The 14,029-nt window shown below is 38.9% G+C and overlaps 1 long non-coding RNA gene across 1 annotated transcript; it reads left to right on the top strand.

The window, feature by feature from the left end:
- Nucleotides 1–1,504: 1,504 nt before the first annotated feature.
- On the top strand, nucleotides 1,505–10,836 carry LOC136205199 (uncharacterized). The gene is made up of 3 exons (XR_010675855.1): nucleotides 1,505–7,950; nucleotides 8,029–8,074; nucleotides 8,230–10,836. It is a non-coding gene; the product is annotated as an uncharacterized lncRNA (long non-coding RNA).
- Nucleotides 10,837–14,029: the final 3,193 nt, after the last annotated feature.

The raw sequence follows: 14,029 nt of genomic DNA, 5'->3' as shown, positions 1-14,029 counted from the left end.
ACTCAAACATGTTTTTTTTTATCATATAAACTTTTTAAAATATATTACATTATATAAATAATTGACTTCCCTTAGAAATATTTCATTCTCATCCCAAAATAATAAGCTTATTGACATTTCCAACTTTCTATGCAAATTTAAAGAATTTAAGTACTTATCAATTATCGGAAAATATCTATTTTATTCATTTAGGTGCCGTCTGGTTCGCGGAATCGAATGAAATGAAATAGAATGGTTATTCCAAAAGAATAGAATAGAAATTTCTTAGGAATAACTATTCCTATGGTTGGTTGTTGGGTAAATTACATATGTGGTATACAATCTTTACCCATTTTCACACTTTGGTGTACAACTTTCAATTTTGTGGGCATATAGATCAGCTTATAAGACACCAATAAGAATGTCTCCCTATAGGCTAGTGTTTGGAAAAGCTTGTCATCTACCTATTGAAATGGAACATAGAGCATTATAGGCACTAAAATTACTAAATTTTGATGAACATGTAGTAGGAGAACAACGTAAAATGCAGCTGAACGAGCTAGATGAATTCAGGTTGTTCTCCTATGAAAATGCGCAGATATACAAGGAAAAGACAAAAAGATGGCACGGCAAGAGGATTCAAACCAAAGAGTTCTACCCTGGTCAGAAAGTCATATTATACAACTCTCACCTCAGGTTGTTCCCATGAAAGCTTGGGTGTAGGTGGTCAGGCCCTTTCACTGTACAAGTAGTTTTTCGTTATGGAGCAGTTGAGATATCCAATGACAGTGGGAAATCATTCAAGGTTAATAGACAAAGGTTGAAGTTGTACCAAGCCGATGAAAGCAAAGAGGGGGAGATGCATCAGCTATCACCCCCCCCCCTAACAGAACAGACGGACAGGCTGTGCCCGTCTCAAGCACCAATTGAGGCACAAGTTTGAATTCTATTTATGTCTTTCCTTTTCATTAACTATTAATTAGCTTTCTTTATTTTATTTTTAAGTGTGCAACAGAAAGAGATTGTCCTCACAAAGGATAATTTGTCATCATTATGAGAAACGACATGTGACACCTTGAGGAAGTAAAATTAACTGCCAACATCTCCTTTCTAAGGAAATCTAACAAACACGCTTCCCACTCCTTTTTGGACTCTTCACTTTCCCAAAGCCAAAGGCAGTTATTAAGCCTAGAAGAAGAACCGCCATTCTCCTCCTTCATTCAAACACTGTTCTTCTTCCCCCACCAAACATAAACTCCCTTCTTTCTCAAAACCCAGAATCGCAAATGGCCAGAAAAACCAGAAGTGCAAAGGCAAAGCAAGTCGTGACCCAGATTTCGGATTAGAGTGAACCCAAAGAAACATCGGGTGAACTCGCAACCAGGCTTACCACATTTTTTTTTTTTGTAGAATCTGAGGCGATAAGGTACAAGACTCTAAAAGACATGAGATTCTTACCCATGAGAAGCATTTGCTGGTCGAGTTTGAGAACATTAGGCCTGGAGGAGAAGAAACGTTGGTTTACTGAAAATGTGTGAAAGCATATAGGAATTGTATAAGGAACTAACCCTAGAGTTCCTTGCCACTTTCGCTTTCAATGCAAAAATCAAAGATCCAGCATATAAAGAAAAGTTCAGTTTTCGCATCATGGGTATCAACATCTCCCTCACACTGAACACATTCAACGCTTACCTGTGGCTGATTGATGCCAAAGAGATAGGCACACCAGAGTATAGAGAAAGTCTGACTGAGATCTCATCTGAATTCCAGCTAGAGACCTTTTGGCAAGAGATTAGCAATACCAGTGGATACAACCCAAGTGATTAAAATTCGGCCCAGATTCTAACCCACGAGATGCAATTTTTGTAGAAGTACTTGGCAATAACCCTGTTTGGCCGCTTTAATCAGAGCAATGTTCCAACAAACGATTTATTTGTGCTTTGGTGCATGGTAAACAAGAGAAGGGACAATGTTGGCCACTAGTTGGGACTTCACCTTGCTAGGCAGGAGCAGCGCAGCTCCAATTATATTCTATGTGGGCCAATTTGAGGAAGCTGGCCAGGGGGGTTGGGGATGTTCAACCATCCTTGCATATATTGATAGTTGTTGAGAAGATGGAGCTTTTCGACTGTAATTCCATGAGCAGACTGGACATTTGCCACAAATAAGGGAAGTCATGGGCCCTTATAACCGAAGAAGCCAAAGAAGAAGCAAGAGAAGAAAAGAGTGGCAAGAGGAAAATAAGGGAAAGTATGTGGAAGAGCAAAGCATCGGTAGAAACTCCCGAGCCAAAGAGAAGACTATTCACAGATGAAACTCTGCCTAGTGATGCAGCTGATCTCTCCATGAGACAGGTATTTGAGCAACTTAGCAAATTAAATGGCCAAGTCAGGGCCTTGGAGATTTTATGCAATGATTACTAGAAAGAATTGGCTGAGGTTAGACTCCCGGTGGCTGAAAAAGCTGCACATCCCATTGAGCAGTAGATGAGCTCCAGTCACAACCCATCATTTGACCTGGTAATCAAACAAACTCCTGCCTTAAATGTGCTTACAATTGAAAAGGCTAGGGAGGATAACAACTCTCTTCCCTCCCTTAACAAATGAAATGATTTTCCTGCCTGACCTCTTTCACTCTCTTCTGGTAATGTCTTTGAACCCTTCTCTCTTTAATTGATTGAGCAGAACATGGTAATTAAATTCTTTATCTTTTGTTACGCATTAAGGACACTACTTGTTTCATTTTAGGGGTGGCTTAGTATATGAATGCATATACTTTCATTATATTATTGCATGCTAAGCACCCAATATTCATATGATATTTTTTATATGCTTGTGTGATGCTTATTTTGGGGGGTCCCATGTTTTTGGACCTCCCCTAAAAAATCTTTTTGTTTGCTTATATGAAAATATTGTAAAAGCCTTATTTTGGGGGTCCCCTAAAGTTGGGCCCCTTCGTACAAACTGATATTTGGCTTACACACTTATTTTGGGGTCCGCTGAAGTTGGACCCCATCCCTTGGAATTATGATTTTGTTTGTCCTTAAGAAATTTATTCCATTGTTCCCACACATACTCATACCCCCTATCACCGCATGTTATCACCATTGTTTGGTCTAAAGATCGAGAGCTTTTAGGAGAATTTTAAGGCACCCTTAAGGTTTGAGTTAAGTTCAATCCCCTTAGGATTCCAATGAGTCCTAGTTTGAGAAAGAAATTAAAAACTCGATGGTTGACTAAAAGAACTTGAGCCCGGTTTTGCTTGAAACTTAGTTGTGGCCTGTGTTAAATCATGTACTCTCAAGATCTAGAATGCGTGAACCCAAAATAATATGAGCATTTAAGCCTACAATTAGCAATCCATGTATTGCTCAAGTTTTTTTAGAGGGCTTGTATGAGTCCTTAGGTCTAGAACTTGCTTTGGCTATCCTAACAAAGCTACACGTTCAAGAATGGAATCTATATTATGAAGGCAAATTTACCTAACCCCTCAAACATCCACTTTTTCCATAACCAATTGCTGAAAAACCATATGTGAGTAACAAAAACCATGCTGCTAGAAAGAAAAGAACAGAAAAGAAAGCCATCTAAAAATAAACAAGTCTAACTCTAATTTATTATGCAGTCTCACCAATTCAAGACAAAATGTCTAAATTTTAGCTACTCTTAATAAATATTGGCAAAATAATTTAACCATCGCACAAAAAAACCCAAACCACCATAAAAAGCCCTTCAGATAGTGTTACATTCTAAAAACAAGTAGCAAAGTATGGACCGATTAGCCAGCATATGGCACTTAATTATTTCATGACATGGCTGACTGAGTGATTAATTTTGATCCTAAACACATTGAGAGAAAGTGCATAAATCACTTCGTGAGGCATTCCAAGATCTGAGTGTTGTGTTTAACCTGGCTAGGACTTTATTTCATCGCACTTAATCAATCATATTTGCAGAACCACTTCGAACACATGATTTCAAAGCTTGACTATTTGGCATCCTTTGGTGGATTGAGCATCTCTTAACACATGTGGGATCCTTTTTGTTTTGTTAATAGCTCTATGATTATAGACTTGAAATAAACCCATCTTACCTTTCTTGCTGCCTAATCATTTCTTTTCCCTACCATTTCTTATGTTTCATTCTTGCTTGAGAACAAGCAAGGTCTATTTTGGGGGTGTTTAATAAGTGCAAATTATATCCATATAATCACAGGATTTAGGCCTGATTTAGAGTTTAAGTGAACCAATTATTATTCATAAAGCCTTATAATTTGCCTTATCTGTGCTGGTTGTTCTTCGATGCTTTTGCTTGTTCTAAAAGAGTCAAGAAAGGTCAAACCAGGAGAGAGAAAAAGAGGTCACATGAGGTAGATGCTTGGGGAAGGAGGAATATGGAGTTTCAAGGCTAATGTAATAAAATCTAAACAAATAGTGTTGTGCGTGTGTCTTTAATGGCACATAGAAAGTTGTATATTGTCCTTTTATGAGTAGCTTTGTCTGCTTGTGCTACTTTTGTCTGTTTCTACAGACTGTTTGTTTTATTCTGCAGACTGTTTGTCTTACTCTGATGCGTCTGTTGATGCAGACTTAGTGCCTGGTAATATGGGATATGCTCGCTCAAGTCGAACCAAAGAAAGTTCCGTGCAGATACCCGAGGCACAGAATTCAATGGCAATTGCTAGTGCATTGTATAATATGCAGAAAACATTAGAGAACATATCTAGACAGATCACTGATGGTTTCGCACAGAATCGGAAGACGAAGGCTTCAACAGGAACCATAATGGTTCAAACGGAGCCAATCATGGCTCTTTCTCCTGCAAAGGGGAATGATGATGTAGTTGTGTTAGAAGAGGCTATAGGACAGCTTGAAAAGTACCAGATACCATCATTAAGGGAAGATTGCAGCCTGAAAGGCACCAATGCTGGGAGCCAAAGTCATGTTGGTACCAGATCTAACCAACCTGTCACACCAGCTGTACATTTACAGGCTCACAAAAATATGCATGTTGCTTCTTATTTTTACGCCTGAAGGAAGAAGCAGTTCATGACTCGAGGGTATGAAGTTTAGAGGTGGAGGGAGCAGTTCATGTGGTGGATCTTTTTGTCTACAATCCAGCACTCATCAGAACTAGGTAATTCAACCATGAATATGGATGTAGTAAGAGACATGGTTCAAGAGCTGTATAGACCTGACCTCAGACAGGTGGGAAAGCCGGAGTTTCATAAGCCTTATCCAGTGGCCATCGATCGAGAGAATCCTTACCCAAGAGGATATCATATTCCTGACTTTAGGCTTTTTTTCTATAGAGGAAGGACAATCCACACTGGAACATGTGCAAGGTTCACTATTCAATGTGGGGAACTGGCCAATCTTTTTAACTTTGATTATTTCAAGTTAAGGTTGTTCCCCAATTCCCTTACCGGTGTGACTTTTTACCTGGTTTTTATCACTGCCTCGTAACTCAGTTTTCACCTGGTAGGACATAGAGAGACAGTTTCATACTCAGTTTTATCATGCAGAGCCAGAGGTATGTGTAGCAGAACTGTCTAGGATTTCATAGAGGAATGGAGAGATGGCTGATAATTATATCGCACGATTCAAATGCTTGAGGAGCCGATGCCGATTTTTCCTTCCTAAACATGAATTTGTCAAAATGGCTCAAAGAGGCCTAGATATTGAACTCCACAAGAAGTTCCAGGGAATGGAGTTTAGAGACTTCTGCAAGCTGGACCAGAAAGTGTCGGAGTACGATGACTTGTTAAGAGAAGACAACTATCGGAAGAAAACATCAATGGGCTCTTACTTTTAGGAGGCCAGCAAGCAGAAGTAGCCGTGGCAGAGTTGCTGAACAAGGGGGCAAAGGTGTGCCTAGCCCATTTCAAACATATCAAGGAAGTTGATCTGAAAAAGAATGCAGTCCAATACACTTTTGATGTAGGCAAAATTGAGGAGATCTTCGAACACCTGGTGAAGGAAAAATTCATCACTTTCCTACCAAACTATATAATGTCTGCCAGAAAAGAAATAAAGGGTAAGACTTACTGCAAATACCATGATACGTGGACTCATTCCACGGGATCTTGCTGGTCTTTCAAAAACCTTATCCAGGATCGTATTGAGAAGGGAGTGCTGAAGTTTCCAGAAAAGAAATAGCCCATGATCATAGACGAAGATCCATTCCCATCTACGACTTTAGTTAACATGACTTCTTTTGATCTTAAATAGGTTTTGGACAACCGAAGGAGTTGTTCAGAAAGAGGTCGAAGAGCAAACTAGTATAAACCAAGATCTAGTCTGAACCAAAGCAAGTGTTGGGTGCTAAAGAGGAGGATCAGCATTCATGAGAGGTTGGAGTTCCCAAGTAGAAGTAGGAATGACGGCTCTATTGGGAAAGATCCACAACTTAAGTTCACTAGGAACCAACCTAGGTTTGTGGTTCCTTCTCCGATAAAGCCAAGCAAGGATTGGCAGGTCGTCAAGCACAAAACGTTCCCCGCACAGTTGACCAGGACCCAAAAATGTAGACTACAGAGGAAAAGGTTAGCTGAGAAGTATAAGATGAGGAAAAGAGAGAAAGTGTGGAAACCCAAAGCGCAAAGCACAAAGAGCCCAGGGCTAAAGGAGATCGGAATAGGTGATATTGTAATCCTAATTAATACAATATCACTTACTTTGCCCGTGTATTTCCAAGGAGAGAGCATGAGAAGAGAGTACACTGTTCAAGAGCCTGAGGTACAAGAGATGACAGCGAAATTTGAGGCTTGGGAGATTCCAAAGGAAGTGCCCAAGGTTAGTAGCAGAATCACAATTTAGGTTCTTCCAACAGAGGCCCCAAGAAGGTTGTATTCAAAAAGTCTTCTGTCCAGATGACTCAATATAACAAACCATTGTATATCAAGGCACATCTCAATGGAAGACCTACTTCTAGGGTACTGATAGACAATGGGTCAACTGTGAACATCATGCCATGGAAGATGGTACAAGCTTTGGGAAAGGGCAAAGAATATCTTATTGATACCGAAGTCACGGTGTCAGCCTTTAATGGAGAAGTCACTAAGTCCTTGGGCATTTTACCTCTAGAAATAAAGGTGGGGACCAGATTAGATCTGTATGATTTCTTTGTGGTTGATTCCTCAACCAATTACCAGGTTCTATTGGGAAGGGATTGGATACATTCGAATTGATGTGTGCCATCATCTTTACATCAGTTCTTGTTGTTTTGGAAAGGAAATGAGGTAGAGGTGGTCTGGGCAGACGAGAAACCATTTGTAGCAGCATCAAATGCTATAGATGCCAAGTTCTATGGAAGAGATTTTGGTCCAATCAGATTTATTGGGTAGAACAAATTTGGCTTGCCGGAAAAATGTTTCATGGTCCCCAAAGGAGAAAGGAGAGCTCTAAAGCAAGAAAGATCTCTAGTCGTGCCAAGTACCAGCAGACCATTAGATGACGCCCCAATCATCGAAGAGATCGATGATTAAATCCTCCAAAGAGCAAAAGGCGGTAATTCACTATACCATTTTCCCTTTCACATGACACAAGATACATGACATACATTTGTTTCCGTGTCATCTGAATATTTTTCGTGACAGTATTTTAACTCTATGTCATCTGAAGGAGAAATAAAAAATACGCTCGATTCTTAGATGACGTTACGATTATAGAATCCTGTCATCCAAAGAAAACGCGTGTTTTTGTTAAATTCACTTACTCATCAGATGACACCTACAATAAATGATTGTCATTGTATAAGGAAAACAAAAAAAGCAGCAAATGAAATTTCACTTACGCGGCCATATACCAAATTTAGGCGTTGGATGGTTTAACTGAAATTTCAGCTCATATATAAACCCTGTATCTCACCCAAAACCCCATTTTTTAGGTTACGCAATCTTCATCCCTCTCATCTCTCTCTATCTCCATGGTTGATTCCTACATGCAATCAGTGAGCTCGAAACACGGTACTGGTAAGTATCTATTGATTTTCATTATTCCTTACTCTATCTTTTCCTCATCCGATTTACTTTTTTGTATGTCAATTTCAGCAGCTGGAATAAGGATCTATTGATTTTCAGACCTATCATTGAAAGGGTTGGATCTCTCGCTTAAATACACTACTTTTATTGTATTCATTGTTAGATTCACTGCTGAAAAGCTTGGGTCTTTATCTTTTTTAACCTAGGGCAATACAATGCTTGATGATGAAGATGTTCTGATTTCTTTTTATTTGAACATAATATTTGCAGGGATAGTAAGAATGCTACATGTGAAGGCTGACTAAAGAGATTGTCAATCAGTTCTTGCGTTTAGCATATGGGAAGATTTTTTTAACTTATTGAGTATATATTATTGTTATGTTGATTTGAACTAATTGGTTGCATGTATGATGTTGTTGTGGGTGGTGATGTTGAGATAGGTTTACAATATATCTTCCACTTGGCTTGTTATCTGAATGAGTATGTGTATGGAGCATGTTGGCTTGTTTATGCTTGATGTTCTGTTTAGGAAGCTAGAAATGATTGAGTATGTGTATGAAGCATGTTTATGTTTGATGTTCTATTTAGGAAACTAGAACTCAATGAGTATATGTATAATGTTGTGGGTGATGCTACTGAGATAGGTTTACAATATATCTTGCACTTGGCTTGTTATCTGAATGAGTATGTGTATGAAGCATGTTGGCTTGTTTATGCTTGATGTTTTGTTTAGGAAGCTAGAACTGACTGAGTATGTGTATGATGTTGTGGGTATGTTTGATGTTCTGTTTAGGAAACTAAAACTCAATGAGTATATGTATGATGTTGTGGGTGATGCTGCTGAGATAGGTTTACAATGTACCTTCCACTTGGCTTGTTATCTGATTGAAACCATTCGGAATGGTGATGAGTTTTCGATGCTATCAGCATAAGTTATGAACTTGTGGTTAGAGCATCACAAACTTCATCACCGTGCTCACTTTTCAACGAGTACAATCCAAGTGGGAGGAACATTGTAAATGGTTATGTATGTGCATTGCTATTAACTGCTTGCTTAAATACCTTAACAATGCATGAAGTGATTGGTATGAATGTGAGTTATATTGCTAGAACTTATTGGTACGTGCATTGCTATACAACTGTTTAGGAAGCTAGAACTCATGGGAATACTCTTATACCTACGAGCTATATTGCTTAGACTGATTGAGTATGTGTATGTGTATGAAGCACATATTGGCTTGTTTTATGTTCTGTTTAGGAAGCTAGACTGATTGAGTATGTGTATGAATGTTCATTGGACATGTAGCATCATTAGGCATAGTCTAACAATATGAATGTTCATTGTGATATGAGAATACTCTTACGATGTTCCTTTTCACTTGGCTTGTTATCGTAAACAAAAGCATTCGGCATGGTGATAGTTTTATGATGCATTCAACATAAAGGGAGTCCCTTATGGTGACAACATCATAAACCTCATTACGAAGTTCATTGTTCAACAAGTAAAATCCAAGTGGGAGGAACATTGTAAAAGGGTCAATATACATATATATACGAACTGATGTCTTTTGATATGGCTTGAATATACATATACATACGAACTGAATAGCAAAGCTCTATGTTATATTACAAAAGGGGGGATGAGTGTTGCCCTTCGGTTGTAATTGAAGGTCCAAAGCTCCTTAACTATTTTGACTAGAGAAAGGAAATTTGGAATTGGAATGAGAACCACATTTGGAGCTCACATTGCCTTTCGATTCTCCTTTCTCTTAGTCAAGATAGTTTAGGAGATCTGAACACCCTCATATCCACCTTACATACTGCTCAGTCCATCTCCAAGCGAGCACACCATACACTTCCCTGATGCTGAGGTATTGCTCAGCAACTGCTTCTTGCCCAGGATATGGCGCCTTAATGTGGGGTTGTAGTAGTAGATCATATATGTGCCACAGAAGCTACAAAATGCATAGAATAATTAGATCACAAACATGATTAAGTGTTTATCAAATGAAATAGATAAATGGTGGCATATCTCAACTGTGGCAATGGGAAAGGGAGGGTGAGTAAGGAGACGGGGAAGATGAATCATCCCCTGAGGAGCCACGTTAGGATGATAAACCTTATTTCGAAAGCGAAACTGAGAATAAGAAGAGACATTGATTAGTGTATATGTATACAATGTCATGTAGGTTCATATATCTTAAGGAGATAAGTTAATATTATTGTTGGAGGTCTGTTTGGGAAATCCGGAGGGTAGCTGATTCTGATTTCAAATACACCCCTTTCATATGGGGTGTATTGGGGGCCTTTTATTCTGATCGACCATTTGAAGAATTTATCATCCAGAGGACATGTTATCATCCAATATAAGAAGAATCATTACAAGTAAATAGAAGAAACCAGGAAGAGTTGAAGAACAACATATGGATTGACATACCATCGATGGCTAGAAGCCACCCTGGGCTCTCAATGTACAGTTTCTCCATCTCAGCAATTATCCATTGTTGAACAAGCGCAAGGTGATCCATTGTATAATGTAAGTTTTCTGGGTTGAATGGAAACTGAACGATTGTGATATGCTTGTTATTTATAGTGATATGATAGTGGTGGCTAAGTGAAAGGTCGTGAAAGGGGAAGGGTCTTAATTAGTGCGGTTAGGGTTATGTGTAATGATGCTATATATTAAGACCTGCATTGGGTTTTGCAGATATCAAGACTTTGGGATTATAGGCCTAATAATGACTCCAAGATATGGATACATGAATTGATCGATTTATTTCAGAATTTGGATATGTAATGGTTATTTTTTTTTTTAGTTTTAATTCAGGAATGTATGTTAAATGTAAACAGATTATGAGTATTAGTATCCAATAAAATTAAAACCATTGTTATACAGAATTTCATGTTCATATTCGAGTGTATTAATTATTCAGGTAAAAACCAGAAATCCATACGAAGAAGAAGGCAAAAAGTGACATTTTAATTTTAAAAATTATTATATAAAGAACAATAAAAAGACATTGAAATAAACGAATCTGTCATCTGAAAAATACATCATTTGACATGATTGATTAAGATATATGCCATCTAAAACAAGCTACGATGGCAGAAATTATTATACGAACTGTCATCGCAAATTGAATATACCAAATTCCCACACGTAAACTTGACGGTTTTAATTATTAGTATGTCATGTGATGACATTAAAGGTGACGGTAATAATAAATTGGCTGCATCGTAACAAAGATTAATATGATAGTACGCAGATAGGATAATGTCATGTGTCGCACCGTCACATGACAGAACCTAACCGTCCTCTGAAGGGGCAACAGACGGCAGCGAGCCCCGTGACAGATTTATATCTCGCGGGACAACGGTTTTTAACCATCGTCTGAAAGGGGTTTTGGCGTAGTGATTGCAGCCGCTAAGATAAAAATGCACATACAGGAGCTGTTAAAGAAGATGATGTGTAGTGAGCAATATGAAATACACATACAGGAGCTGTTAATGAAGATGATGTGTAGCGAGCAATATGAAAGTGCTGGGTGATAGGGGTAAAAAACCCCTATCTTTGGGTACGGTTTTAGGACGGTTTTTAGCGTTATTTTATGAATAAGCGAGCAATTCTCGCATTTATATGCTTTTGTGTGAGTTAGTTAGAAATTGTATATGTTCTATTTACTTTTCGTTGTTTAGGCTCGTTTTATGATTATTTTAGGCAAATATGGCCAAATTAGCATGTACGTTAAATTTCCATTACCTTTTATAGCTAATTGATCCGCCAAAAGTCGCACCAAACGGAGTGTTTACTCAAAATGAGCGATTGACGGGTCAATTTAGCCTCGAAACTAATGTTATTTGGAGTTTTCGTGCATGTGTAGGCTAAAACAGGAACAAGTTCGGGTGAAAGTTGCGTTAGCTGGCCCCTTAAGGGCCTGCTCGACGGGCTGGCAGTGCCAGCTCGCCGATCTGGCCCCGAAAAGGCCATTTCGACGAGCGGGAATGCCCAGAACACCTTGCGCGACTGCTGGATGTCCCGAAACGTAAAGTGTTATGGGCATTCCCGCTCGTCGAAATGGCCTTTTTGGGGCCAGATCGTCGAGCTGGCACTGCCAGCCCGTCGAGCAGGCCCTTAAAGGGCCAGCTCGGCCGAGCTGGCCCTTGGAGGCCAGCTAGCCGAGCTGGCCCTCAGGGGCCTGCCCGGGCGAGCTGGCCTCTATAGGCAAGCTCGCCGAGCAAGCCCTCAGGGGCCTGCTCGGGTGAGCTGGCTCGCCCAGCGGGAATCAGTCAAAAGACTGATTCTCGGTCCCACGATGCCACGATCGACCCCACGTCTTCCCACCTGCAAAAGGATACGAATTAGGTCAGAAAGAGGGCCCGAACCACGTCTATAAATAGGATTTTCCAATTGTAAAATAGATATCTTTTATCTTTGTAATTTCCTTAGCTTCCACCTTGAGAAATCCTCTCCACCTCCTCCATCTCCTTCAAACCTCCATTGAAGACACCTCCGAAGCTCCGTTCACCGAGGATTGCTCAAGTTCCATCCTTAAGTTCTAGGAAGACGCCTGCATTGGTAGACAGGTTCCCTGAAAGGGATTTTTCTTTTTTATATTCTGTCTAGCCTCTGATCCATGTTATGAATCCTAGGCTCATTGTATCTTCGTGACAATACTTTTCATCTTTAATATATATTATAGTTTTGTTTATTCAATTGTTTTATTGCTTAAATCTTTGTCTTACGCTTTGTCTGATTGGTTTAACTCATTCGATAATCCCAAAATTAAGTTGGCACATATTGCGAGCTGAATCTAACCTAGTCAGTGCCTATAGGATTGACGACCCTATAGAAGATTAAGCCCAAATAACGACGGGGTACACTTATCCCTTAGTGAGCCTTGCGGTACCGCACACCGTGAGGCGCATCAAGTTTTTGGCGCCGTTGCCGGGGATTTATTTCTTCTGCAATAAGGTCGATTTGTTAGTTTAGGCATTCATTTGTGAATACCCTTTGTTTATATCACTTATACTTGTTTATATATATAATTCTCTTATTTGTATATTGTCATATATTTATTCATATGTTGAATATATTAGGTTATACATTTTTAATTTCTGTATATATGCCGCACGAACGTGGCATGTTGTCGTGTAAAAATTTGTATTACTTGTTTCGCCAAAAACAGGTTAAAATACGCATGTAGGACTATGTAATATTGCATGATAATACTGTTGGAAATTAGGCTAATGTATAGCAGCGGAAATATAAAAATTTTAACCTATTTCCATTTAACCACAAGATCCGTTAACCGTTATTTCATATAAAGAAGGATAAGAAGAAATACATTTTAGAAGTTCTATCTACCATTGCAAACGAAGTGCCCACAACTTCAAAAGAGATAGAAACTGTCTACCAATCTGCCCCTATCCGAAACAGACCTTCCAGACCTCCGAACGACAATCCCTTCGGTGGAAACGTGGAAGAATATGTCTAGAAGCTCCTGTCCAAATATCGCGACGATCCGACGGTTCAATCTCCAGAAATCCGCGAAAGCGTGAACTGACCTGATGTAGGAGTAGTAAAACGAATTTCTCCCTTTTGTTTGTTTTTATTCTTCGAGTTCCCAAACACGAAATAAAACACGGGAAGATTAATTTAGTATCAACCGTTGAATAGCAACCAAAGTAGATTGCCTCTAACTAATCAACACAAGATCAAGGATAAAAGAAATAGATGAAAATCAATTGATCAAACGAAGCCGTAGAGAAATCTCGTCCTCGAACTAGGGGTGTCGAATTTTCTCTCTCTTGGACTAGGTGAATTTCGAAAATCACAAGTAGGGTATGGCTTGCTTGGATTTCGAAAATCTCAAGGGAAGGGTATTTATAATCTCTTGTATCTAATCCCTAGTTAGATAGAATTAGGTTACTGAATAGGAATTCCATTCGGAATAGAATTCCTAATTATTATCTCACTATATATCTAATATATTAAGGATAATAATAATAACCTTATTGGATAATAATAGGAGTATATTAATCTAATTAAAACTCCTAACTTAATTATCTC

The sequence above is a fragment of the Euphorbia lathyris genome, chromosome 9, assembly GCF_963576675.1.
Source record: "Euphorbia lathyris chromosome 9, ddEupLath1.1, whole genome shotgun sequence".
NCBI classification, from domain to species: Eukaryota; Viridiplantae; Streptophyta; class Magnoliopsida; order Malpighiales; family Euphorbiaceae; genus Euphorbia; species Euphorbia lathyris.
The sequence above is the reverse complement of the archived record's forward strand: the minus strand, read 5'-3'. Positions and strand labels throughout refer to the sequence as shown.